A 27,256-nucleotide genomic window follows, 5' to 3' on the forward strand; every position below is an offset into this window, starting at 1 on the left:
CCCTAGTCTTAGTACGATATAACTGAAAAAACCCTTTAGGATTTGTCTTTGCTTGCCCTGCTATGCGAACTTCATAGTTTCTTTTTGCTTTCCTTATCTCTTTTTTAACATTTCTAACCAGTTGTACGAATTCCTGTTCTAAAGTGACCTCCCCATTTTTAATCCTTTTGTACCAAGCTCTCTTTTTACCTATAAGGTTCTTCAAATTCTTTGTTATCCACTTTGGGTCATTAGTATACGATCTATTCAATTTGTATGGTATACTACGTTCCTGTGCTTTGTTTAGAATATTCTTAAATAAGTTATATATTGAATCCACATCGAAATCCCCATTTAAGTCACCTATCGCTGGGTTCATGTCTCGCTCCAAGACCGGCCCACACCCCATACCCAAGCCTTTCCAATCAATTTGACCCAAAAAATTTCTTAGGCTATTAAAATCAGCTTTTCGAAAATCTGGCACTTTAACAGAATTTTCTCCTACTGGTCTATTCCATTCTATGCTAAATCTGATTTCTTTGTGATCACTGCTCCCTAGCTCACTCCCTATTTCGATGTCATTAATTTGCGTTTCCCTGTTAGTTAACACTAAATCTAAAATATTATTTTCCCGTGTTGGTTCCTTAATGTGTTGCGTAAGAAAGCAATCGTCAATTAATTCTAGAAAATCTTCTGCTTCACTATTCCCTGTTTTGTTCAACCAGTTTATTCCGCTAAAATTAAAGTCACCCATGACATAAATACTGTTAGATCTAGATGCTCTAGATATTTCATCCCATAGATGCTTTGCTTCCATTCTGTCTAAATTTGGTGGCCTATATATTACTCCTATTATAATATTATTAGCTTTTTCGTTTAATTCAATCCAAATAGTTTCTGTGTGTGGCTCTGTTTTGATTCCCTCTTTGAGACTACATTTCAAATTGTCCCTAACATATATGGCTACTCCACCTCCTCGTCTAATATATCTATCTGTGTGAAATAGTTTAAATCCATATATTTGATATTCAGCTAATAGTTCTCTATTTTCTACATTCATCCACGTTTCGGTAAGTGCAATAATATCTATTTTTTCTGTGCAGACAAGAGCATTTAATTCGTTAATTTTATTTCTTAGACTTCTACTGTTAGTGTAATATACCCTAAGTGAATTGTTATTTTGCGGACCTTCTCTTTCCCTGATCGTTTTGCCAATTCCTTTCTCCCACAAACACATACTTTTATTACCTCCTTCCTCCAAATCAATTCCCATACCTCAATCTACTAACAGTTTAAACCCAAACAAACACCTCTAACCACTTCTTCTAGCGAGTTCGCAACAGCAACAACCCCAGCTCTCGATAGATGCACCCCATCACGAGCATACATTTCATTTCTTCCATAGAAGTGTTCCCAGTTGTCTATGAAAGATATTGCATTTGATTTGCAATATCTTTCCAGCCGGCAATTGACACCAAGTGCCCTCGATATCCATTCATTTCCCACTCCCTTTCTTGGAAGAATGCCACATATGATCGGGATTCCTCCCTTGCTCCTAATTAACTCTATGGCTGTTTTATACCTCTGAATCAGTTCCTCACTCCTGACTCGACCAACATCATTTCCTCCCACGCTAATGCAAATAATGGGATTGTTCCCATTACCAGCCATAATATCATTCATGTTGTTTATAATATCACCAATGCCAGCTCCGGGATAGCAAACCCTTAACCTGTTCCCCCTATCTCTAGCACAAAACGTTCTATCCAAATACCTTATCTGGGAATCTCCCACAACTAATGTTTGCTTAGGTACTTCCTTTACTTTCTGAGGGGCCTGCGCTTCCTTTCTCTTCGTTGCTTTCCCTTTTGCGCGATCCACAGTCTCTCCACAGCACTCGTCCTCCAAAACGTCAAATGAATTTGAAGTTGCTATGGCGTTTGAAGGCGGCTTTATCAAAGTCTTCTTAAGGCCCCTGTCTTTCGCAACTCTCCAAGACGAGGTCCCTTTACTGCTGGTCTCCTCCTTCGTTACTTCTCGTTGTTTTTTAAGCTGACGCACCTCCTCCCGCAGAGAGTCCAACTCTGTCCTCAGGGCTCCCACTAGAGTCACCAGGTCCTTCACTACAACTTCCATATTGCTATGATAATATAACAACACTCAGGAGCTCCGGTTAACACAACCTCTCACTGTGACTTCACCTGACCGACTGCATTGATCCTTATGTTTTAAATTCTTACTAATCATAACTCCCACATCCCTTTCGCAATCCGACTTCGCAATCACAACACCATCTAGCTCGTATCTTGTAACTCTATCATCATTACCTAACCTCAGAACTTTACATTTATCAGCATTAAACTGCATCTGCCAATCCTTTGACCATTTCAAAACCCTATCTAGATCAACTTGAAGTGATAGTGAGTCCTCCTCCGAATTAATTTCCCTACCGATTTTCGTATCATCGACAAATTTGCAAATGTTGCTACTCAAACCTGAATCTAAATCATTTATATATAGTATAAACAACAGAGGTCCCAGGACAGAGCCTTGAGGCACTCCACTTACAACATTTTCCCACTCTGACTTGATTCCATTTATACTAACTCTCTGTTTCCTTTGGTATAGCCATGCCCTAATCCAGCTTAATATAGCACCCCCAATACCATGAGACTCTATTTTTTTAATCAGTCTTTCATGTGGCACTGTATCAAAAGCTTTGCTAAAGTCAAGGTATACAACATCGCAATCCTTACCACTATCAACTGCCTCAACAATGCTAGAATAAAAAGATAACAAATTTGTTAAACATGAACGGCCATTTATAAAACCATGTTGCGACTCAATTATTAATTTATGTTTTTCAAGATGAAGACGAATTTTATTTGCTATTATAGATTCGAGTAACTTTCCCACAATAGACGTTAGGCTAATTGGTCGATAGTTAGACGCAAGTGATCTATCTCCTTTCTTAAAAACTGGTATCACATTAGCAACTTTCCAAAACTCTGGCACTCTGCCTGACTCTATTGATTTATTAAATATGGTTGACAGTGGGTCACAAAGCTCCTCTTTGCATTCTTTAAGCACCCTAGCAAACACTTCATCCGGCCCTGGGGATTTGTTTGGTTTGAGTTTTACTATTTGTTTAAGAACATCCTCCCTGGTAACTGCTAAACTCGTCAACCTGTCCTCGTCCCCACCCACATAGACTTGTTCGGCTGAAGGCATATTGTTAAGTTCCTCTTTAGTAAATACAGATACAAAATATTTATTAAAAATACTACTCATCTCTTCATCACTATCTGTTATTTGACCTGTCTCAGTTTTTAATGGACCTATCCTTTCCCTAGTCTTAGTACGATATAACTGAAAAAACCCTTTAGGATTTGTCTTTGCTTGCCCTGCTATGCGAACTTCATAGTTTCTTTTTGCTTTCCTTATCTCTTTTTTAACATTTCTAACCAGTTGTACGAATTCCTGTTCTAAAGTGACCTCCCCATTTTTAATCCTTTTGTACCAAGCTCTCTTTTTACCTATAAGGTTCTTCAAATTCTTTGTTATCCACTTTGGGTCATTAGTATACGATCTATTCAATTTGTATGGTATACTACGTTCCTGTGCTTTGTTTAGAATATTCTTAAATAAGTTATATATTGAATCCACATCGAAATCCCCATTTAAGTCACCTATCGCTGGGTTCATGTCTCGCTCCAAGACCGGCCCACACCCCATACCCAAGCCTTTCCAATCAATTTGACCCAAAAAATTTCTTAGGCTATTAAAATCAGCTTTTCGAAAATCTGGCACTTTAACAGAATTTTCTCCTACTGGTCTATTCCATTCTATGCTAAATCTGATTTCTTTGTGATCACTGCTCCCTAGCTCACTCCCTATTTCGATGTCATTAATTTGCGTTTCCCTGTTAGTTAACACTAAATCTAAAATATTATTTTCCCGTGTTGGTTCCTTAATGTGTTGCGTAAGAAAGCAATCGTCAATTAATTCTAGAAAATCTTCTGCTTCACTATTCCCTGTTTTGTTCAACCAGTTTATTCCGCTAAAATTAAAGTCACCCATGACATAAATACTGTTAGATCTAGATGCTCTAGATATTTCATCCCATAGATGCTTTGCTTCCATTCTGTCTAAATTTGGTGGCCTATATATTACTCCTATTATAATATTATTAGCTTTTTCGTTTAATTCAATCCAAATAGTTTCTGTGTGTGGCTCTGTTTTGATTCCCTCTTTGAGACTACATTTCAAATTGTCCCTAACATATATGGCTACTCCACCTCCTCGTCTAATATATCTATCTGTGTGAAATAGTTTAAATCCATATATTTGATATTCAGCTAATAGTTCTCTATTTTCTACATTCATCCACGTTTCGGTAAGTGCAATAATATCTATTTTTTCTGTGCAGACAAGAGCATTTAATTCGTTAATTTTATTTCTTAGACTTCTACTGTTAGTGTAATATACCCTAAGTGAATTGTTATTTTGCGGACCTTCTCTTTCCCTGATCGTTTTGCCAATTCCTTTCTCCCACAAACACATACTTTTATTACCTCCTTCCTCCAAATCAATTCCCATACCTCAATCTACTAACAGTTTAAACCCAAACAAACACCTCTAACCACTTCTTCTAGCGAGTTCGCAACAGCAACAACCCCAGCTCTCGATAGATGCACCCCATCACGAGCATACATTTCATTTCTTCCATAGAAGTGTTCCCAGTTGTCTATGAAAGATATTGCATTTGATTTGCAATATCTTTCCAGCCGGCAATTGACACCAAGTGCCCTCGATATCCATTCATTTCCCACTCCCTTTCTTGGAAGAATGCCACATATGATCGGGATTCCTCCCTTGCTCCTAATTAACTCTATGGCTGTTTTATACCTCTGAATCAGTTCCTCACTCCTGACTCGACCAACATCATTTCCTCCCACGCTAATGCAAATAATGGGATTGTTCCCATTACCAGCCATAATATCATTCATGTTGTTTATAATATCACCAATGCCAGCTCCGGGATAGCAAACCCTTAACCTGTTCCCCCTATCTCTAGCACAAAACGTTCTATCCAAATACCTTATCTGGGAATCTCCCACAACTAATGTTTGCTTAGGTACTTCCTTTACTTTCTGAGGGGCCTGCGCTTCCTTTCTCTTCGTTGCTTTCCCTTTTGCGCGATCCACAGTCTCTCCACAGCACTCGTCCTCCAAAACGTCAAATGAATTTGAAGTTGCTATGGCGTTTGAAGGCGGCTTTATCAAAGTCTTCTTAAGGCCCCTGTCTTTCGCAACTCTCCAAGACGAGGTCCCTTTACTGCTGGTCTCCTCCTTCGTTACTTCTCGTTGTTTTTTAAGCTGACGCACCTCCTCCCGCAGAGAGTCCAACTCTGTCCTCAGGGCTCCCACTAGAGTCACCAGGTCCTTCACTACAACTTCCATATTGCTATGATAATATAACAACACTCAGGAGCTCCGGTTAACACAACCTCTCACTGTGACTTCACCTGACCGACTGCATTGATCCTTATGTTTTAAATTCTTACTAATCATAACTCCCACATCCCTTTCGCAATCCGACTTCGCAATCACAACACCATCTAGCTCGTATCTTGTAACTCTATCATCATTACCTAACCTCAGAACTTTACATTTATCAGCATTAAACTGCATCTGCCAATCCTTTGACCATTTCAAAACCCTATCTAGATCAACTTGAAGTGATAGTGAGTCCTCCTCCGAATTAATTTCCCTACCGATTTTCGTATCATCGGCAAATTTGCAAATGTTGCTACTCAAACCTGAATCTAAATCATTTATATATATTATAAACAACAGAGGGCCCAGGACAGAGCCTTGAAGCACTCCACTTACAACATTTTCCCACTCTGACTTGATTCCATTTATACTAACTCTCTGTTTCCTTTGGTATAGCCATGCCCTAATCCAGCTTAATATAGCACCCCCAATACCATGAGACTCTATCTTTTTAATCAGTCTTTCATGTGGCACTGTATCAAAAGCTTTGCTAAAGTCAAGGTATACAACATCGCAATCCTTACCACTATCAACTGCCTCATAGGCAGACACGGGCGCGTTTCGTAAAACTTATTACATTTTCAAAGACTTTAGTTCACAAATACACAACTGAATAAAACTTACGTATCTCCGATTTTATATCTACATTTGAGTGAGGTGGAAGGGGTGATGTGGCATTAACACAAGACAGAACAAAATGTGGTATTAATAGGGTATTAATTTCATCAACACAAGACAGAACAAGGGTATTAATAGGGTATTAATTTCATCAACACAAGACAGAACACGAAACAATGGATATTGAATAGAAGTGTTTGTAGAAAGCCTATTGGTCCATATTTCTTGATGCTTCTATATTGGAGCGGAGTCTTGAGGTGGGTAGAATATAGTTGTGACTATATATATGTGACACAACTATATTCTACCCACCTCAAGACTCCGCTCCAATATAGAAGCATCAAGAAATATGGACCAATAGGCTTTCTACAAACACTTCTATTCAATATCCATTGTTTCGTGTTCTGTCTTGTGTTGATGAAATTAATACCCTATTCATACCCTTGTTCTGTCTTGTGTTGATGAAATTAATACCCTATTAATACCACATTTTGTTCTGTCTTGTGTTAATGCCACATCACCCCTTCCACCTCACTCAAATGTAGATATAAAATCGGAGATACATAAGTTCTATTCAGTTGTGTATTTGTGAACTAAAGTCTTTGAAAATGTAATAAGTTTTACGAAACGCGCCCGTGTCGCGTCAGACTAGAAATAAAAATGAATTTTGGAGAATTGATTTTTGATTTACCTCCAACAGTGAAGCGTAATGTACGAAAGATTGAGAAAATTCGTGTTAGAATTATTAATCTTACTTTTTCGGTCATATTTAATAATATATATATATATATATATATATATATATATATATATATATATATATATATATATATATATATATATATATATATATATATATATTGTGACGGTGTTCCCTCCCTTATATTTCTCCCACGCCTGCAGTAAGAGTCATGTCCACTTTTCCCAAGCGTTCTCTACGTCGCAGGCATCAATTTGATATATGTGGGAGAGTGGAGTGATCTCGGAGAGCCGAGAAATTTGTGAAACAGTAATATTTTGGCCTGTGGTTTAGGCCCTTTAGGAAGCCAAGATGGCGCTGGCTCTCCTGTTTCCCCGCCAAAACTGTGTGACGTCAGTGGCACCGGATTGGTCACCGACAGCAATGTGACACCGAGAGCCAATGAAAACCTCCCGTGGCGAAAGTGACGTCACGAAGGAAGGGGGTCCGGGCAGCGCGCCGCTCTGGCGCCAGCAGTCAGACACGACACGTCAAGGAGGTTGGACGTGCAACGATTGGTCCTGTCAGTTTGACAATTGTTTCCCGCTCCCGTGGATTTACGCGTCACCTGAAGTCTGCCAGTACTCTGTGAGGTCTTCCCTAGTTCATGTGTTGAACCAGAGAGGGAATCGACGGTTATTGAGCAACAAGTGCTCCAGTCAGGTACTGTGCAAGAAGAAGTGAAGACTGTGCAGTGACGTAGGCGACGTCTGAGGCAGTTCACCCAGTCGTGACGGCGTAGTGGCTGACCAGAGCCACTGGGTAGCAGAGGAAGAAGAGGACTAGCTGGGAATCCGGACAACTGCAGCCAAGACGTAGGCGGCAGCCGTTGCTGGGAGAAGACGACGGCCAGGAGACCGACTCCAACCTTACCAGAAGTCGAGAAGGAGCACGGACCTGCAGGGAAGAAGGCACGGAGACGACGCGCTAAACGGTGGGACGACGAGTGGTTCCGGTAGGACACGACAACGTGTGTGTGGGGGCGTTCCCGACACGAGGACCAGGAGCTACAACTCAACTCTCATCGGAGGATAGGTTGAAGTAGGTGTTTCTAGTTTCCCTCCCCATTCCCCTTTAGTTAGCTATATTATTCGGCTATATTATCTAGCCTGAGGATTTTGTATGTCGTGAGCAAGTCTCACCAATGTCACAGTAAGGCACCAGTGTGAGGGATAGTACAATCAAGAGTACTTATAATATTTATGTTTATTATTGGTGTGTACAGGCACCCGGAACAAGTGATAAATTTACTGTGTTTTGTATATTTTTCTAGAGACTTTGAAGTGAACATATAGTGATAAATTATATATAATATTATGCCAGTATTTGGAAGTTAGGCTATGTGCCCGGAAACTATTTATTTGCCATTTATTGATATCTGATTTATATACATTATATATGTCTATGTTCATGCAGTGATTAATCATTTGTGAGTACAGTGAATTATTGTGTTATCGCCCACGAGAGAAAGTACTGAAAACTCCAGTGTTAAATACTTCATAATATATCATTGAATGAAGGGCAGTTAAAACCATTACAGTGAGTCATTGTCGCATTGATTGTAGAAACGACTGTTTGAGCCCGAGTATAGTGTAACTAAGTAATACGTGCTATTGTTGCCAATCTCGAGTGTGCGAGTTTCTAGTAATATTGGAGAACTTAAAGAAACAGCGCGCGTGAATCTAGAAAACAAGCAATAAACTTTCGCGCGGAGCCAGGCAATCAGCTGTTCTTGACATTGACGAGAGGGGGGAGGTGTTGCCACTTAGTGAGTGCATAATATTCGTGGGAACTACAGGGTCAGGATCAGCTGATCTAATTATTGATTAACCTTGTGACATCTTTCATGCATTTTAAGTAAAATATGAAATTACTTTTGTGTTTATATCATCCCTTCCATTGATCTTGTGGCTATATTATACTGGAAAGCAAAGATTGGTAAGAGTAAGTACCTGCCGGATTCCTGATCTTTTGAGTGTGACCTTGCCAAGGCTACCACTAATTCAACCAGTCCACTGAGGTGTTACTGGACACCGAAAACACCAGTTGGCGACCTTGTGGTTAATAGTAAAGCCCTATGGTTGGGGCGGGCCACACAACAGTTAAGAAAACAAGAAGTGTGTTCCCACTCCTTCTCAATCAGAAGGCCGGTTGGGATTGACTGGGATACTCTCCTGGCGTGCAGTGGCGCCGAGAGGATTAGAGTGAAGACCCGCTGGGCTACGGTGAGTGACCTTGAGATACCGTTGCTCACCCAGAGTAAGAGCAAGAGTAAGTGTAAACCCCAACATTGGCGACCTTGCCAGGATTAGGTACAGTTAAGGTTGCTCACCGAGTAGAGAGAGAACTATAAACCCCAACAATATATATATATATTAGTATATTTTATTAGCAGTCTTTCATGTAGACATATATTATTAAATATGACCGAAAAAGTAAGATTAATAATTCTAACACGAATTTTCTCTATCTTTCGTACATTTCTTTTCACTGTTGGTGGTAATTCAAAAATCAATTCTCCAAAATTCATTTTTATTTCTAGTCTGACGCGACACTTGAGCGCGTTTCGTAAAACTTATTACATTTTCAAAGACTTTAGTTTACAAACACACAACTGAAATTGATGTGTAGTGCCTCGCAGACGTCAAGCCGTCTGCTATCGCTGTATCTATCGATGATTTCTGTGTTGTTTGCTAAGATTTCTCTGGTGATGGTTTGTTTGTGGGAAGAGATTATATGTTCCTTAATGGAGCCCTGTTGCTTATGCATCGTTAAACGCCTGGAAAGAGATGTTGTTGTCTTGCCTATATACTGTTTTTTTTGTGGCTTACAGTCCCCAAGAGGGCATTTGAAGGCATAGACGACGTTGGTCTCTTTTAAAGCGTTCTGCTTTGTGTCTGGAGAGTTTCTCATGAGTAGGCTGGTCGTTTTTCTGGTTTTATAGTAAATCGTCAGTTGTATCTTCTGATTTTTGTCTGTAGGGATAACGTTTCTACTGACAATATCTTTCAGGACCCTTTCCTCCGTTTTATGGGCTGTGGAAAAGAAGTTCCTGTAAAATAGTCTAATAGGGGGTATAGGTGTTGTGTTAGTTGTCTCTTCAGAGGTTGCATGGCGTTTCACTTTCCTTCTTATGATGTCTTCCACGAAACCATTGGAGAAGCTGTTGTTGACTAGGACCTGCCTTACCCTACAGAGTTCTTCGTCGACTTGCTTCCATTCTGAGCTGTGGCTGAGGGCACGGTCGACATAAGCGTTAACAACACTCCTCTTTTACCTGTCCGGGCAGTCACTGTTGGCATTCAGGCACATTCAGGAAACAAACATAGGAATGTGGGCACTAAACATCAAGAAGTCAACACCAGCAATCAACAGCCAATTAATGCACAACTATATTCTACCCACTTCAAGACTCCGCTCCAATATAGAAGCATCAGGGAATATGGACCAATAGGCTTTCTACAATTACTCCAATTCAATACCCATTGTTTCGTGTTCTGTCTTGTGTTTGAATTTAATACCCATTCAATACCTATTGTTGAAATTTTGTTTTTACCTCATCCACCTCACCCAAATGTAGATATAAACTCGAAAATGTGTAAGCTCTATTCAGTTTCAGTTGTGTGTTTGTAAACTAAAGTCTTTGAAAATGTAATAAGTTTTACGAAACGCGCTCAAGTGTCGCGTCAGACTAGAAATAAAAATGAATTTTGGAGAATTGATCTTTGAATTACCATCAACAGTGAAAAGAAATGTAAGAAAGATAGAGAAAATTCGTGTTAGAATTATTAATCTTACTTTTTTGGTCATATTTAATAATATATATATATATATATATATATATATATATATATATATATATATATATATATATATATATATATATATATATATATATATATATATATATATATATATATATGTCGTACCTAGTAGCTAGAACGCACTTCTCAGCCTACTATGCAAGGCCCGATTTGCCTAATAAGCCAAGTTTTCACGAACTAATGCTTTTTCGACTACCTAACCTACCTAACCTAACCTAACCTAACATTTTTGGCTACCTAACCTAACCTAACCTATAAAGATAGGTTAGGTTAGGTAGGGTTGATTAGGTTCGGTCATATAACTACGTTAATTTTAACTAATAAAAAAAATTAACCTCATACATAATGAAATGGGTAGCTTTATCGTTTCATAAGAAAAAAATTTGAGAAAAAATATTAATTCAGGAAATCTTGGCTTATTAGGCAAATCGGGCCTTGCATAGTAGGCTGAGAAGTGCGTTCTGGCTACTAGGTACGACATATATATATATATATATATATATATATATATATATATATATATATATATATATATATATATATATATATATATATATATATATATATATATATATATATATATATATGGTAAAATGCTATGCCCAAGATTACTATCCGAGTGCCGGCGGTGGGGTGGTTCAAATAGCTTAGGCTATCACCTCATTATGTCCGGTCGTGATGGTCAAGTGGATTAAGGCGTCTTGTACATACCAGTTGCGATGCTTCTGGGAGTATGGGTTCGAGTCACTTCTGGGGTGTGAGTTTTCAGTTGCATATTGTCCTGGGGACCATTCAGGCTTGTTCGCATTTGTGTTCCTCACGTGTGCCCCAAAGAATGAGGTGATTTGGTAAAATGCTATGCCCAAGATTACTATCCGAGTGCCGGCGGTGGGGTGGTTCAAATAGCTTAGGCTATCACCTCATTATGTCCGGTCGTGATGGTCAAGTGGATTAAGGCGTCTTGTACATACCAGTTGCGATGCTTCTGGGAGTATGGGTTCGAGTCACTTCTGGGGTGTGAGTTTTCAGTTGCATATTGTCCTGGGGACCATTCAGGCTTGTTCGCATTTGTGTTCCTCACGTGTGCCCCAAAGAATGAGGTGATTTGGTAAAATGCTATGCCCAAGATTACTATCCGAGTGCCGGCGGTGGGGTGGTTCAAATAGCTTAGGCTATCACCTCATTATGTCCGGTCGTGATGGTCAAGTGGATTAAGGCGTCTTGTACATACCAGTTGCGATGCTTCTGGGAGTATGGGTTCGAGTCACTTCTGGGGTGTGAGTTTTCAGTTGCATATTGTCCTGGGGACCATTCAGGCTTGTTCGCATTTGTGTTCCTCACGTGTGCCCCAAAGAATGAGGTGATTTGGTAAAATGCTATGCCCAAGATTACTATCCGAGTGCCGGCGGTGGGGTGGTTCAAATAGCTTAGGCTATCACCTCATTATGTCCGGTCGTGATGGTCAAGTGGATTAAGGCGTCTTGTACATACCAGTTGCGATGCTTCTGGGAGTATGGGTTCGAGTCACTTCTGGGGTGTGAGTTTTCAGTTGCATATTGTCCTGGGGACCATTCAGGCTTGTTCGCATATATATATATATATATATATATATATATATATATATATATGCGAACAAGCCTGAATGGTCCCCAGGACAATATGCAACTGAAAACTCACACCCTAGAAGTGACTCGAACCCATACTCCCAGAAGCAACGCAACTGGTATGTACAAGACGCCTTAATCCACTTGACCATCACGACCGGACATAATGAGGTGATAGCCTAAGCTATTTGAAACACCCCACCGCCGGCACTCGGATAGTAATCTTGGGCATAGCATTTTACCAAATCACCTCATTCTTTGGGGCACACGTGAGGAACACAAATGCGAACAAGCCTGAGTGGTCCCCAGGACAATATGCAACTGAAAACTCACACCCTAGAAGTGACTCGAACCCATACTCCCAGAAGCAACGCAACTGGTATGTACAAGACGCCTTAATCCACTTGACCATCACGACCGGACATAATGAGGTGATAGCCTAAGCTATTTGAACCACCCCACCGCCGGCACTCGGATAGTAATCTTGGGCATAGCATTTTACCAAATCACCTCATTCTTTGGGGCACACGTGAGGAACACAAATGCGAACAAGCCTGAGTGGTCCCCAGGACAATATGCAACTGAAAACTCACACCCCAGAAGTGACTCGAACCCATACTCCCAGAAGCAACGCAACTGGTATGTACAAGACGCCTTAATCCACTTGACCATCACGACCGGACATAATGAGGTGATAGCCTAAGCTATTTGAACCACCCCACCGCCGGCACTCGGATAGTAATCTTGGGCATAGCATTTTACCAAATCACCTCATTCTTTGGGGCACACGTGAGGAACACAAATGCGAACAAGCCTGAATGGTCCCCAGGACAATATGCAACTGAAAACTCACACCCCAGAAGTGACTCGAACCCATACTCCCAGAAGCAACGCAACTGGTATGTACAAGACGCCTTAATCCACTTGACCATCACGACCGGACATAATGAGATGATAGCCTAAGCTATTTGAACCACCCCACCGCCGGCACTCGGATAGTAATCTTGGGCATAGCATTTTACCAAATCACCTCATTCTTTGGGGCACACGTGAGGAACACAAATGCGAACAAGCCTGAATGGTCCCCAGGACAATATGCAACTGAAAACTCACACCCCAGAAGTGACTCGAACCCATACTCCCAGAAGCAATGCAACTGGTATGTACAAGACGCCTTAATCCACTTGACCATCACGACCGGACATAATGAGGTGATAGCTTAAGCTATTTGAACCACCCCACCGCCGGCACTTGGATAGTAATCTTGGGCATAGCATTTTACCAAATCACCTCATTCTTTGGGGCACACGTGAGGAACACAAATGCGAACAAGCCTGAATGGTCCCCAGGACAATATGCAACTGAAAACTCACACCCCAGAAGTGACTCGAACCCATACTCCCAGAAGCAACGCAACTGGTACCCAGCAAACAATTTTAGGTTGCCACAACATATCTGGAAAGTATTTGAAAGTATTGGAAACGTTTGTTTTATCGTATCAGATACGATATTGTGTGTGGACTTAAATAGGTTTCCAAAACTTATAACCAAGACATATGTATCTAACACTAATTTGAGATGTTGTGGCAACTTTACACTCCTAACATGAGTCATTCATAATCCATTCATATACCAATATGAATCTCTTATGAAAGGTTTGAGCCAATAATCTGAACCCTTTTCACATCTTTGTGTTTAAAGTTAAATTTCTTGAAATTAAATTATATTTTATATTATATTATTTTTATTATATTATATATTATATTATTATTTTCAATTTAAATATTAAAACCAATTTAAGGGTAAAAAAAATCTAATAATTTATATTTCTTTTATTATTTACTAACAATTATAATTATTTACTAACGGAGAGAGGGGAGGCTGTACGGCGGAGAGTGGCGGCTGTGGCGGACAGTGGCGGCGGTGGCGGATAGTGGCGGCGGCGGGCGGACAGTGGCGGCGGTGGCGGATAGTGGCGGCGGGCGGACAGTGGCGGCGGTGGCGGATAGTGGCGGCGGGCGGACAGTGGCGGCGGGCGGACAGTGGCGGCGGGCGGACAGTGGCGGACAGTGGCGGCGGTGGCGGATAGTGGCGGCGGGCGGATAGTTGCGGCGGGCGGACAGTGGCGGCGGGCGGACAGTGGCGGCGGTGGCGGATGGTGGCGGCGGGCGGACAGTGGCGGCGGTGGCGGATAGTGGCGGTGGGCGGACAGTGGCGGCGGGCGGACAGTGGCGGCGGGCGGACAGTGGCGGCTGTGGCGGACAGTGGCGGCGGCGGCGGATAGTGGCGGCGGGCGGATAGTGGCGGCGGGCGGACAGTGGCGGCGGGCGGACAGTGGCGGCTGTGGCGGATAGAGGCGGCGGGCGGACCGTGGCGGCTTTGGCGGCGGTGGTAGACAGTGGCGGCGGGCGGACAGTGGCGGCGGCGGGCGGACAGTGGCGGCGGCGGGCGGACAGTGGCGGCGGCGGGCGGACAGTCGCGGCGGCGGGCGGACAGTGGCGGCGGCGGGCGGACAGTGGTTGCGGCGGGCGGACAGTGGTGGCGGCGGGCGGACAGTGGAGGCGGCGGGCGGATAGTGGTGGCGGCAGGCGGACAGTGGTGGCGGCGGGTGGACAGTGGTGGCGGCGGGCGGACAGTGGTGGCGGTGGCAGACAGTGGTGGCGGTGGCAGACAATGGTGGCGGTGGCGGACAGTGGTGGCGGTGGCGGATAGTGGCAGCGGGCGGACAGTGGCGGCGGGCGGACAGTGGCTGCGGTGGCGGATAGTGGCGGGCGGGCGGACAGTGGCGTCGGGCGGACAGTGGCGGCGGTGGCGGATAGTGTCGGCGGGCGGACAGTGGCGGCGGGCGGACAGTGGCGGCGGCGGGCGGACAGTGGCGGCGGCGGGCGGACAGTGGTTGCGGCGGGCGGACAGTGGTGGCGGCGGGCGGACAGTGGAGGCGGCGGGCGGACAGTGGTGGCGGCGGGCGGACAGTGGTGGCGGCGGGCAGACAGTGGTGGCGGCGGGCGGACAGTGGTGGCGGCCAACGGACAGTGGTGGCGGTGGCAGACAGTGGTGGCGGTGGCGGACAGTGGTGGCGGTGGCGGATAGTGTCGGCGGGCGGACAGTGGTGGCGGCGGGCGGACAGTGGTGGCTGCGGGCGGACAGTGGTGGCGGCGGGCGGACAGTGGTGGCGGCGGGCGGACAGTGGTGGCGGCGGGCGGACAGTGGTGGCGGTGGCAGACAGTGGTGGCGGTGGCAGACAGTGGTGGCGGTGGCAGACAGTGGTGGCGGCGGCGGCTGGTGGTGGTGGGTGGTGGCGGCGGGTGGTGGGTGGCGGCGGCGGCTGGTGGTGGTGGGTGGTGGCGGCGGGTGCTGGGTGGTGGCGGCTGTGGTGGGTGGTGGCGGGCGGTGGCAGGCGGCGGCGGCTGTGGTGGGTGGTGACGATCGGCGGTGGGGGGGGCTGGTGGCGGCTGGCGGTGGCGGCTTGCGGTGGCGACTGTGGCAACGGGCGGTGACGGCTGATAGCGGGCGGTGGTGGCGGCTGGTGGCAGGTGGTGGTGGTGGCAGCTGGTGGTGGTGGCAGCTGGTGGCGGTGATGGCGGCTGGTGGTGGTGGCAGCTGGTGGCGGTGATGGCGGCTGGTGGTGGTGGTGGTGGCGGCTGGTGGTGGTGGCAGCTGGTGGCGGCTGGTGGTGGTGGTGATGGCGGCTGGTGGCGGGCGGTGGCGGCTTGTGGCGGCTGGTGGTGGCGGCGGTGGTGGGTGGTGGTGGTGGTGGTGGGTGGTGGTGGTGGGTGGTGGTGGCGGCTGTGGTGGGTGGTGGCGGTAGTGTCGGCGGCGGCTGTGGTGGGTGGTGGCGGCGGCGACGGTGATGGGTGGTGGCGGCGGCGGTGGTGGTGGGTGGTGGTGGCGGCGGCGGTGATGGGACAGTGTCGGCGGGCGGACAGTGGCGGCGGGCGGACAGTGGCGGCGGGCGGACAGTGGTGGCGGCGGCGACGGTGATGGGTGGTGGCGGCGGCGGTGGTGGTGGGTGGTGGTGGCGGCGGCGGTGATGGGACAGTGTCGGCGGGCGGACAGTGGCGGCGGGCGGACAGTGGCGGCGGGCGGACAGTGGTGGCGGCGGGCGGACAGTGGTGGCGGCGGGCGGACAGTGGTGGCGGCGGGCGGACAGTGGTGGCGGCGGGCGGACAGTGGTGGCGGCGGGCGGACAGTGGTGGCGGTGGCAGACAGTGGTGGCGGTGGCAGACAGTGGTGGCGGTGGCAGACAGTGGTGGCGGTGGCGGACAGTGGTGGCGGTGGCGGATAGTGGCAGCGGGCGGACAGTGGCGGCGGGCGGACAGTGGCGGCGGTGGCGGATAGTGGCGGCGGGCGGACAGTGGCGTCGGGCGGACAGTGGCGGCGGTGGCGGATAGTGGCGGCGGGCGGACAGTGGCGGCGGGCGGACAGTGGCGGCGGTGGCGGATAGTGGCGGCGGGCGGACAGGGCGGGCGGACAGTGGCGGCGGTGGCGGATAGTGGTGGCGGGCGGACAGTGGCGGCGGGCGGACAGTGGCGGCGGTGGCGGATAGTGGCGGCGGGCGGACAGGGCGGCGGCGGGCGGACAGTGGCGGCGGGCGGACAGTGGCGGCGGGAGGACAGTGGCGGCGGTGGCGGATAGTGGCGGCGGGCGGACAGTGGCGGCGGGCGGACAGTGGCGGCGGGCGGACAGTGGCGGCTGTGGCGGATAGTGGCGGCGGGCGGACCATGGCGGCTTTGGCGGCGGTGGTGGACAGTGGCGGCGGGCGGACAGTGGCGGCGGCGGGCGGACAGTGGCGGCGGCGGGCGGACAGTGGCGGCGGCGGGCGGACAGTGGTTGCGGCGGGCGGACAGTGGTGGCGGCGGGCGGACAGTGGAGGCGGCGGGCGGACAGTGGTGGCGGCGGGCGGACAGTGGTGGCGGCGGGCAGACAGTGGTGGCGGCGGGCGGACAGTGGTGGCGGCCGGCGGACAGTGGTGGCGGTGGCAGACAGTGGTGGCGGTGGCAGACAGTGGTGGCGGTGGCGGACAGTGGTGGCGGTGGCGGATAGTGGCAGCGGGCGGACAGTGGCGGCGGGCGGACAGTGGCTGCGGTGGCGGATAGTGGCGGGCGGGCGGACAGTGGCGTCGGGCGGACAGTGGCGGCGGTGGCGGATAGTGTCGGCGGGCGGACAGTGGTGGCGGCGGGCGGACAGTTGTGGATGCGGGCGGACAGTGGTGGCGGCGGGCGGACAGTGGTGGCGGCGGGCGGACAGTGGTGGCGGCGGGCGGACAGTGGTGGCGGTGGCAGACAGTGGTGGCGGTGGCAGACAGTGGTGGCGGTGGCAGACAGTGGTGGCGGCGGCGGCTGGTGGTGGTGGGTGGTGGCGGCGGGTGGTGGGTGGCGGCGGCGGCTGGTGGTGGTGGGTGGTGGCGGCGGGTGCTGGGTGGTGGCGGCTGTGGTGGGTGGTGGCGGGCGGTGGCAGGCGGCGGCGGCTGTGGTGGGTGGTGACGATCGGCGGTGGGGGGGGCTGGTGGCGGCTGGCGGTGGCGGCTTGCGGTGGCGACTGTGGCAACGGGCGGTGACGGCTGATAGCGGGCGGTGGTGGCGGCTGGTGGCAGGTGGCGGTGGTGGCGGCTGGTGGTGGTGGCAGCTGGTGGCGGTGATGGCGGCTGGTGGTGGTGGCAGCTGGTGGCGGTGATGGCGGCTGGTGGTGGTGGTGGTGGCGGCTGGTGGTGGTGGCAGCTGGTGGTGGCTGGTGGTGGTGGTGATGGCGGCTGGTGGCGGGCGGTGGCGGCTTGTGGCGGCTGGTGGTGGCGGCGGTGGTGGGTGGTGGTGGTGGTGGTGGGTGGTGGTGGTGGGTGGTGGTGGCGGCTGTGGTGGGTGGTGGCGGTAGTGTCGGCGGCGGCTGTGGTGGGTGGTGGCGGCGGCGACGGTGATGGGTGGTGGCGGCGGCGGTGGTGGTGGGTGGTGGTGGCGGCGGCGGTGATGGGTGGTGGCGGCGGTGGTGGTGGGTGGTGGTGGCGGCGGCGGCTGGTGGTGGTGGGTGGTGGTGGTGGGTGGTGGCGGCGGGTGGTGAGTGGCGGTGGTGGGTGGCGGTGGCTGGTGGCGGCTGGTGGTGGGTGGTGGGTGGCGGTGGCGGGTGGCGGCTGGTGGCGGGTGGCGGCTGGTGGTGGGTGGTGGCGGGTGGCGGCTGGTGGTGGGTGGTGGCGGGTGGCGGCTGGTGGTGGGTGACGGGTGGCGGCTGGTGGTGGGTGGCGGCGGGTGGTGGGTGGTGGCGGCGGGTGGTGAGTGGTGGTGGTGGGTGGTGGCGGGTGGCGGCTGGTGGTGGGTGGCGGCTGGTGGTGGGTGGCGGGTGGCGGCGGGTGGCGGCTGGTGGCGGGTGGCGGGTGGCGGCGGGTGGTGGGTGGCGGTGGGTGGCGGCTGGTGGTGGGTGGTGGCAGGTGGCGGCTGGTGGCTGGTGGTGGGTGGTGGCGGGTGGCGGCTGGTGGTGGGTGGTGGCGGGTGGCGGCTGGTGGTGGGTGGCGGCTGGTGGTGGGTGGCGGGTGGCGGCGGCTGGTGGCGGGTGGCGGCGGGTGGCGGCAGGTGGCGGCAGGTGGCGGCTGGTGGTGGGTGGCGGCTGGTGGTGGGTGGCGGCTGGTGGTGGGTGGTGGCAGGTGGCGGCTGGTGGCTGGTGGTGGGTGGTGGTGGGTGGCGGGTGGCGGCTGGTGGTGGGTGGTGGCGGGTGGCAGCGGGTGGCGGCGGGTGGTGGCTGGTGGTGGGTGGCGGCGGGTGGCGGCGGGTGGCGGCTGGTGGTGGGTGGCGGCTGGTGGCGGCGGGTGGCGGCGGGTGGAGGCTGGTGGTGGGTGGCGGGTGGCGGCGGGTGGCGGCGGGTGGCGGCGGGTGGCGGCTGGTGGCGGCCAGCTGGGACACACCCTTCACCACTGAAGGTCTGAGCTCAACTAACCATATGTCTCTCTCACCCACCAGAACAGTGTTGCCAGCTCGCGCTCTCAAAATGTTTCCTTCAAAGATTGTATATTATCTTTGAACAACAAGTTTGATTATCAAGGAAATAATGCATATATTATTGTCACATTAATACTGTGCAATATCTTATTACATTCCTGCTAAATAATTATAATTTGAAACAGGACAAAAAATCCAACATATATATAAAAACCAACATTAGAGATCACGAGGCCTAGGCCTCGCCTGTGACCACACATCCTGCCTCCCTGGCCTGCTACTCTCTCACACCTCACACTCTTAACTCTCTCATAATCACTCTCACTCTCTTACTCTCTGTCACTCTTACTCTCTGTCACTCTTACTCTGTCACTCTTACTCTGTCACTCTAACTCTCTGTCACTCTTACTCTCTGTCACTCTTACTCTCTGTCACTCTTACTCTCTGTCACTCTTACTCTGTCACTCTTACTCTCTGTCACTCTTACTCTCTGTCACTCTTACTCTCTGTCACTCTTACTCTCTGTCACTCTTACTCTGTCACTCTTACTCTGTCACTCTTACACTCTGTCGCTCTTACTCTGTCACTCTTACTCTGTCACTCTTACTCTCTGTCACTCTTACTCTGTCACTCTTACTCTCTGTCACTCTTACTCTGTCACTCTTACTCTGTCACTCTTACTCTCTGTCACTCTTACTCTGTCACTCTTACTCTGTCACTCTTACTCTCTGTCACTCTTACTCTGTCACTCTTACTCTCTGTCACTCTTACTCTGTCATTCTTACTCTCTCACTCTTACTCTCATACTCTTACTCTCAATTACTCTTATTCTCAATCACTCTTACTCCCAATCACTCTTACTCTCAATCACTCTTACTCTCAATCACTCTTACTCTCACTCTTACTCTCATTCTTACTCTTACTCACTCTTACTCTCAATCACTCTTATTCTCATTCTTACTCCTACTCCCAATCACTCTTACTCCCAATCACTCTTACTCTCAATCACTCTTACTCCCAATCACTCTTACTCTCAATCACTCTTACTCTCAATCACTCTTACTCTCAATCACTCTTACTTTCATTCTTACTCTTACTCACTCTTACTCTCAATCACTCTTATTCTCATTCTTACTCCTACTCCCAATCACTCTTACTCCCAATCACTCTTACTCTCAATCACTCTTACTCCCAATCACTCTTACTCTCAATCACTCTTACTCTCAATCACTTTTACTCTCAATCACTCTTACTCTCAATCACTCTTACTCTCACTAACTCTCAATCACTCTTACTCTCACTCTAACTCTCAATCACTCTTACGCACTATTACTCACTCTTTCTCTCAGTCATCCTAACTCACTCTCATACTCACTCTTACTCTGTCACTCTTACTCTCTGTCACTCTTACTCTCTGTCACTCTTACTGTCACTCTTACTCTCTGTCACTCTTACTCACTGTCACTCTTACTCTGTCACTCTTACTCTCTGTCACTCTTACTCTCTGTCACTCTTACTCTCTATCACTCTTACTCTGTAATTCTTACTCTGTCACTCTTACTCACTCTTAGTCACCCTTACCCATTCATACTCACTCTCTCACTCTTACTCTCATACTCTTACTCTCAATTACTCTTACTCTCAATCACTCTTACTCCCAATCACTCCTACTCCCAATCACTCCTACTCTCAATCACTCCTACTCTCATTCTTACTCTTACTCCCAATCACTCTTACTCTCAATCACTCTTATTCTCATTCTTACTCTTACTCTCACTCTTACTCTTACTCCCAATCACTCTTACTCCCAATCACTCTTACTCTCAATCACTCTTACTCTCAATCACTCTTACTCTCAATCAATATTACTCTCATTCTTACTCTTACTCACTCTTACTCTCAATCACTCTTATTCTCATTCTTACTCCTACTCTCACTCTAACTCCTACTCCCAATCACTCTTACTCCCAATCACTCTTACTCTCAATCACTCTTACTCTCAATCACTCTTACTCCCAATCACTCTTACTCTCAATCACTCTTACTCTCAATCACTCCTACTCTCAGTCACTCTTACTCTCAATCACTCTTACTCTCACTAACTCTCAATCACTCTTACTCTCACTCTAACTCTCAATCACTCTTACTCTCATACTCACCCTTACTCTCAATCACTTTACTCTCACTCTTACTCATTCTGTCACCCTTACTCTCACTCTTACTCACTCTGTCACTCCTACTCACTCTCAGTCACTCTTACTTATACTCACTCTTACTCACACTTACACACTCTCTGGCACTCTCACTCACCTTCAGTCACTCTTACTCACTCTTACCCACTCTCGCTCACTCTTACTCACTCTAGTTAATAAGAACACGCCAATATAAGACAACAAAACGTTTTCAGATTCTTTCTCACCACTTTCCAGCAACTTTTAAAATTTATATAAATTATCTTAGGGAATAATACATAAATTATATATTTAAACATGATATTAGTGTTTAGTGGAATGCATAAGGAGTCAAATTGTGTTAAAAAGAGCGATTTTTAGAAAATTTGGAAAACTACTTTTTTCTGTTCATATTATAACTAAATGGATTTTAAAGGTTTCACTCAGCCAATATATATCATTCACAATTTATTAATGAATTTTACAAAAAAACACCATAAATTTTATATTTAAACATGTAAAAACTATTTGTTTTACATTTGGAAGAAAATAATTGTAGAAAAACAATTTATAATTAAACCTTTGTGTTTGGATTTTTTGAGTAAAAGTTTCTCAAAGGCTCTCCTGCACCATTCTCAATGCAAATCATTCCCACACCTATGGGAAGAGATAGGCGAACGTTGTGTAGATGATTTGTGTTTGCTGGGTGGCGGTGGCAGACAGTGGTGGCGGTGGCGGACAGTGGCGGACAGTGGCGGCGGTGGCGGACAGTGACGGCGGTGGCGGACAGTGGCGGCGGTGGCGGACAGTGGCGGCGGTGGCGGACACTGGCGGCTGTGTCTGGCGGTGGTGGTGGGTGGTGGTGGCGGCGGCGGCTGGTGGTGGTGGGTGGTGGTGGTGGGTGGTGGCGGCGGGTGGCGGTGGTGGGTGGCGGTGGCTGGTGGCGGGTGGCGGTTGTTGGTGGGTGGTGGCGGCGGGTGGTGAGTGGCGGTGGTGGGTGGCGGTGGCTGGTGGCGGGTGGCGGCTGGTGGTGGCGGGTGGCGGCTGGTGGTGGGTGGTGGCGGGTGGCGGCAGGTGGTGGGTGGTGGCGGGTGGCGGCTGGTGGTGGGTGGTGGCGGGTGGCGGCTGGTGGTGGGTGGTGGCAGGTGGCGGCTGGTGGTGGGTGTTGGCGGGTGGCGGCTGGTGGTGGGTGGCGGCTGGTGGTGGGTGGCGGGTGGCGGCGGGTGGCGGCTGGTGGTGGGTGGCGGGTGGCGGCGGCTGGTGGGTGGTGGCGGCTGGTGGTGAGTGGTGGCGGGTGGCGGCGGGTGGCGGCGGGTGGCGGCTGGTGGTGGGTGGTGGGTGGCGGTGGCGGGTGGCGGCTGGTGGTGGGTGGCGGCTGGTGGTGGGTGGTGGCGTGTGGCGGCAGGTGGTGGGTGGTGGCGGCTGGTGGTGGGTGGTGGCGGCTGGTGGTGGGTGGTGGCGGGTGGCGGCTGGTGGTGGGTGGTGGCAGGTGGCGGCTGGTGGTGGGTGGTGGCGGGTGGCGGCTGGTGGTGGGTGGTGGCTGGTGGTGGGTGGCGGGTGGCTGCGGGTGGCGGCTGGTGGTGGGTGGCGGGTGGCGGCTGGTGGTGAGTGGCAGGTGGCGGCGGGTGGCGGCTGGTGGTGGGTGGTGGCAGGTGGCGGCTGGTGGTGGCTGGTGGCGGCTGGTGGTGGGTGGTGGCGGCGGGTGGTGAGTGGCGGTGGTGGGTGGCGGTGGCTGGTGGCGGGTGGCGGCTGGTGGCAGGTGGTGGCGGGTGGCGGCTGGTAGTGGGTGGTGGCGGGTGGCGGCTGGTGGTGGGTGGTGGCGGGTGGCGGTTGGTGGTGGGTGGCGGGTGGCGGCGGGTGGTGGGTGGTGGCGGCGGGTGGTGAGTGGCGGTGGTGGGTGGCGGTGGCGGGTGGCGGCTTGTGGTGGGTGGTGTCGGGTGGCGGCTGGTGGTGGGTGGTGGCGGCTGGTGGTGGGTGGTGGCGGGTGGCGGCTGGTGGTGGGTGGTGGCAGGTGGCGGGTGGTGGCGGGTGGCGGCTGGTGGTGGGTGGCGGCTGGCGGTGGGTGGCGGGTGGCGGCGGGTGGCGGGTGGCGGCGGGTGGCGGCTGGTGGTGGGTGGCGGGTGGCGGCTGGTGGTGGGTGGCGGGTGGCGGCGGTTGGCGGCTGGTGGTGGGTGGCGGCGGGTGGCGGCCAGCTGGGACACACCCTTCACCACTGAAGGTCTGAGTACAACTAACCATATGTCTCTCTCACCCACCAGCCCAGTGTTGCCAGCTCGCGCTCTCAAAATGTTTCCTTCAAAGATTGTATATTATATTTGAACAACAAGTTTGATTATCAAGGAAATAATGCATATATTATTGTCACATTAATACTGTGCAATATCTTATTACATTCCTGCTAAATAATTATAATTTGAAACAGGACAAAAAATCCTACATATATATAAAAACCAACATTAGAGATCACGAGGCCTAGGCTTCGCCTGTGACCACACATCCTGCCTCCCTGGCCTGCTACCCTCTCACACCTCACACTCTTAACTCTCTCATAATCACTCTCACTCTCTTACTCTGTCACTCTTACTCTCTGTCACTCTTACTCTGTCACTCTTACTCTCTGTCACTCTTACTCTGTCACTCTTACAGTCTGTCACTCTTACTCTCTGTCACTCTTACTCTCTGTCACTCTTACTCTCTGTCACTCTTACTCTGTCACTCTTACTCTCTGTCACTCTTACTCTCTGTCACTCTTACTCTATGTCACTCTTACTCTCTGTCACTCTTACAGTCTGTCACTCTTACTCTCTGTCACTCTTACTCTCTGTCACTCTTACTCTCTGTCACTCTTACTCTGTCACTCTTACTCTCTGTCACTCTTACTCTCTGTCACTCTTACTCTATGTCACTCTTACTCTCTGTCACTCTTACTCTCTGTCACTCTTACACTGTCACTCTTACTCTCTGTCACTCTTACTCTCTGTCACTCTTACTCTCTGTCACTCTTACTCTGTCACTCTTACTCTCTGTCACTCTTACTCTCTGTCACTCTTACTCTATGTCACTCTTACTCTGTCACTCTTACTCTCTGTCACTCTTACACTGTCACTCTTACTCTCTGTCACTCTTACTCTCTGTCACTCTTACTCTGTCATTCTTACTCACTCTCAGTCACCCTTACCCATTCATACTCACTCTCTCACTCTTACTCTCATACTCTTACTCTCAATTACTCTTACTCTCAATCACTCTTACTCCCAATCACTCCTACTCTCAATCACTCCTACTCTCATTCTTACTCTTACTCCCAATCACTCTTACTCTCAATCACTCTTATTCTCATTCTTACTCTTACTCTCACTCTTACTCTTACTCCCAATCACTCTTACTCCCAATCACTCTTACTCTCAATCACTCTTACTCCCAATCACTCTTACTCTCAATAACTCTTACTCTCAATCACTCTTACTCTCAATCACTCTTACTCTCATTCTTACTCTTACTCACTCTTACTCTCAATCACTCTTATTCTCATTCTTACTCCTACTCCCAATCACTCTTACTCCCAATCACTCTTACTCTCAATCACTCTTACTCCCAATCACTCTTACTCTCAATCACTCTTACTCTCAATCACTCTTACTCTCAATCACTCTTACTCTCATTCTTACTCTTACTCACTCTTACTCTCAATCACTCTTATTCTCATTCTTACTCCTACTCCCAATCACACTTACTCCCAATCACTCTTACTCTCAATCACTCTTACTCCCAATCACTCTTACTCTCAATCACTCTTACTCTCAATCACTTTTACTCTCAATCACTCTTACTCTCAATCACTCTTACTCTCACTAACTCTCAATCACTCTTACTCTCACTCTAACTCTCAATCACTCTTACGCACTATTACTCACTCTTTCTCTCAGTCATCCTTACTCACTCTCATACTCACTCTTACTCTGTCACTCTTACTCTCTGTCACTCTTACTCTCTGTCACTCTTACTCTCTGTCACTCTTACTCTGTCACTCTTACTCTCTGTCACTCTTACTCTCTATCACTCTTACTCTGTCATTCTTACTCTGTCACTCTTGCTCACTCTCAGTCACCCTTACCCATTCATACTCACTCTCTCACTCTTACTCTCATACTCTTACTCTCAATTACTCTTACTCTCAATCACTCTTACTCCCAATCACTCCTACTCCCAATCACTCCTACTCTTAATCACTCCTACTCTCATTCTTACTCTTACTCTTACTCCCAATCACTCTTACTCTCAATCACTCTTATTCTCATTCTTACTCTTACTCTCACTCTTACTCTTACTCCCAATCACTCTTACTCCCAATCACTCTTACTCTCAATCACTCTTACTCTCAATCACTCTTACTCTCAATCACTCTTACTCTCATTCTTACTCTTACTCCCAATCACTCTTACTCCCAATCACTCTTACTCTCAATCACTCTTACTCTCAATCACTCTTACTCTCAATCACTCTTACTCTCATTCTTACTCTTACTCACTCTTACTCTCAATCACTCTTACTCTCATTCTTACTCTTACTCACTCTTACTCCCAATCACTCTTACTCTCAATCACTCTTATTCTCATTCTTACTCTCACTCTTACTCTTACTCCCAATCACTCTTACTCCCAATCACTCTTACTCTCAATCACTCTTACTCTCAATCACTCTTACTCTCAATCACTCTTACTCTCAATCACTCTTACTCTCACTAACTCTCAATCACTCTTACTCTCATACTCACCCTTACTCTCAATCACTTTACTCTCACTCTTACTCATTCTATCACCCTTACTCTCACTCTTACTCACTCTGTCACTCTTACTCACTCTCAGTCACTCTTACTTATACTCACTCTTACTCACACTTACACACTCTCTGGCACTCTCACTCACCTTCAGTCACTCTTACCCACTCTCGCTCACTCTTACTCACTCTAGTTAATAAGAACACGCCAATATAAGACAACAAAACGTTTTCAGATTCTTTCTCACCACTTTCCAGCAACTTTTATAATTTATATAAATTATCTTAGGGAATAATACATAAATTATATATTTAAACATGATATTAGTGTTTAGTGGAATGCATAAGGAGTCAAATTGTGTTAAAAAGAGCGATTTTTAGAAAATTTGGAAAACTACTTTTTTCTGTTCATATTATAACTAAATGGATTTTAAAGGTTTCACTCAGCCAATATATATCATTCACAATTTATTAATGAATTTTACAAAAAAACACCATAAATTTTATATTTAAACATGTAAAAACTATTTGTTTTACATTTGGAAGAAAATAATTGTAGAAAAACAATTTATAATTAAACCTTTGTGTTTGGATTTTTTGAGTAAAAGTTTCTCAAAGGCTCTCCTGCACCATTCTCAATGCAAATCATTCCCACACCTATGGGAAGAGATAGGCGAACGTTGTGTAGATGATTTGTGTTTGCTGGGTATGTACAAGACGCCTTAATCCACTTGACCATCACGACCGGACATAATGAGGTGATAGCCTAAGCTATTTGAACCACCCCACCTGAGTTTTCAGTTGCATATTGTCCTGGGGACCATTCAGGCTTGTTCGCATTTGTGTTCCTCACGTGTGCCCCAAAGAATGAGGTGATTTGGTAAAATGCTATGCCCAAGATTACTATCCGAGTGCCGGCGGTGGGGTGGTTCAAATAGCTTAGGCTATCACCTCATTATGTCCGGTCGTGATGGTCAAGTGGATTAAGGCGTCTTGTACATACCAGTTGCGTTGTTTCTGGGAGTATGGGTTCGAGTCACTTCTGGGGTGTGAGTTTTCAGTTATAT

This window comes from Procambarus clarkii, chromosome 57 (genome assembly GCF_040958095.1).
Source record: "Procambarus clarkii isolate CNS0578487 chromosome 57, FALCON_Pclarkii_2.0, whole genome shotgun sequence".
In the NCBI taxonomy this organism is placed as follows: domain Eukaryota; kingdom Metazoa; phylum Arthropoda; class Malacostraca; order Decapoda; family Cambaridae; genus Procambarus; species Procambarus clarkii.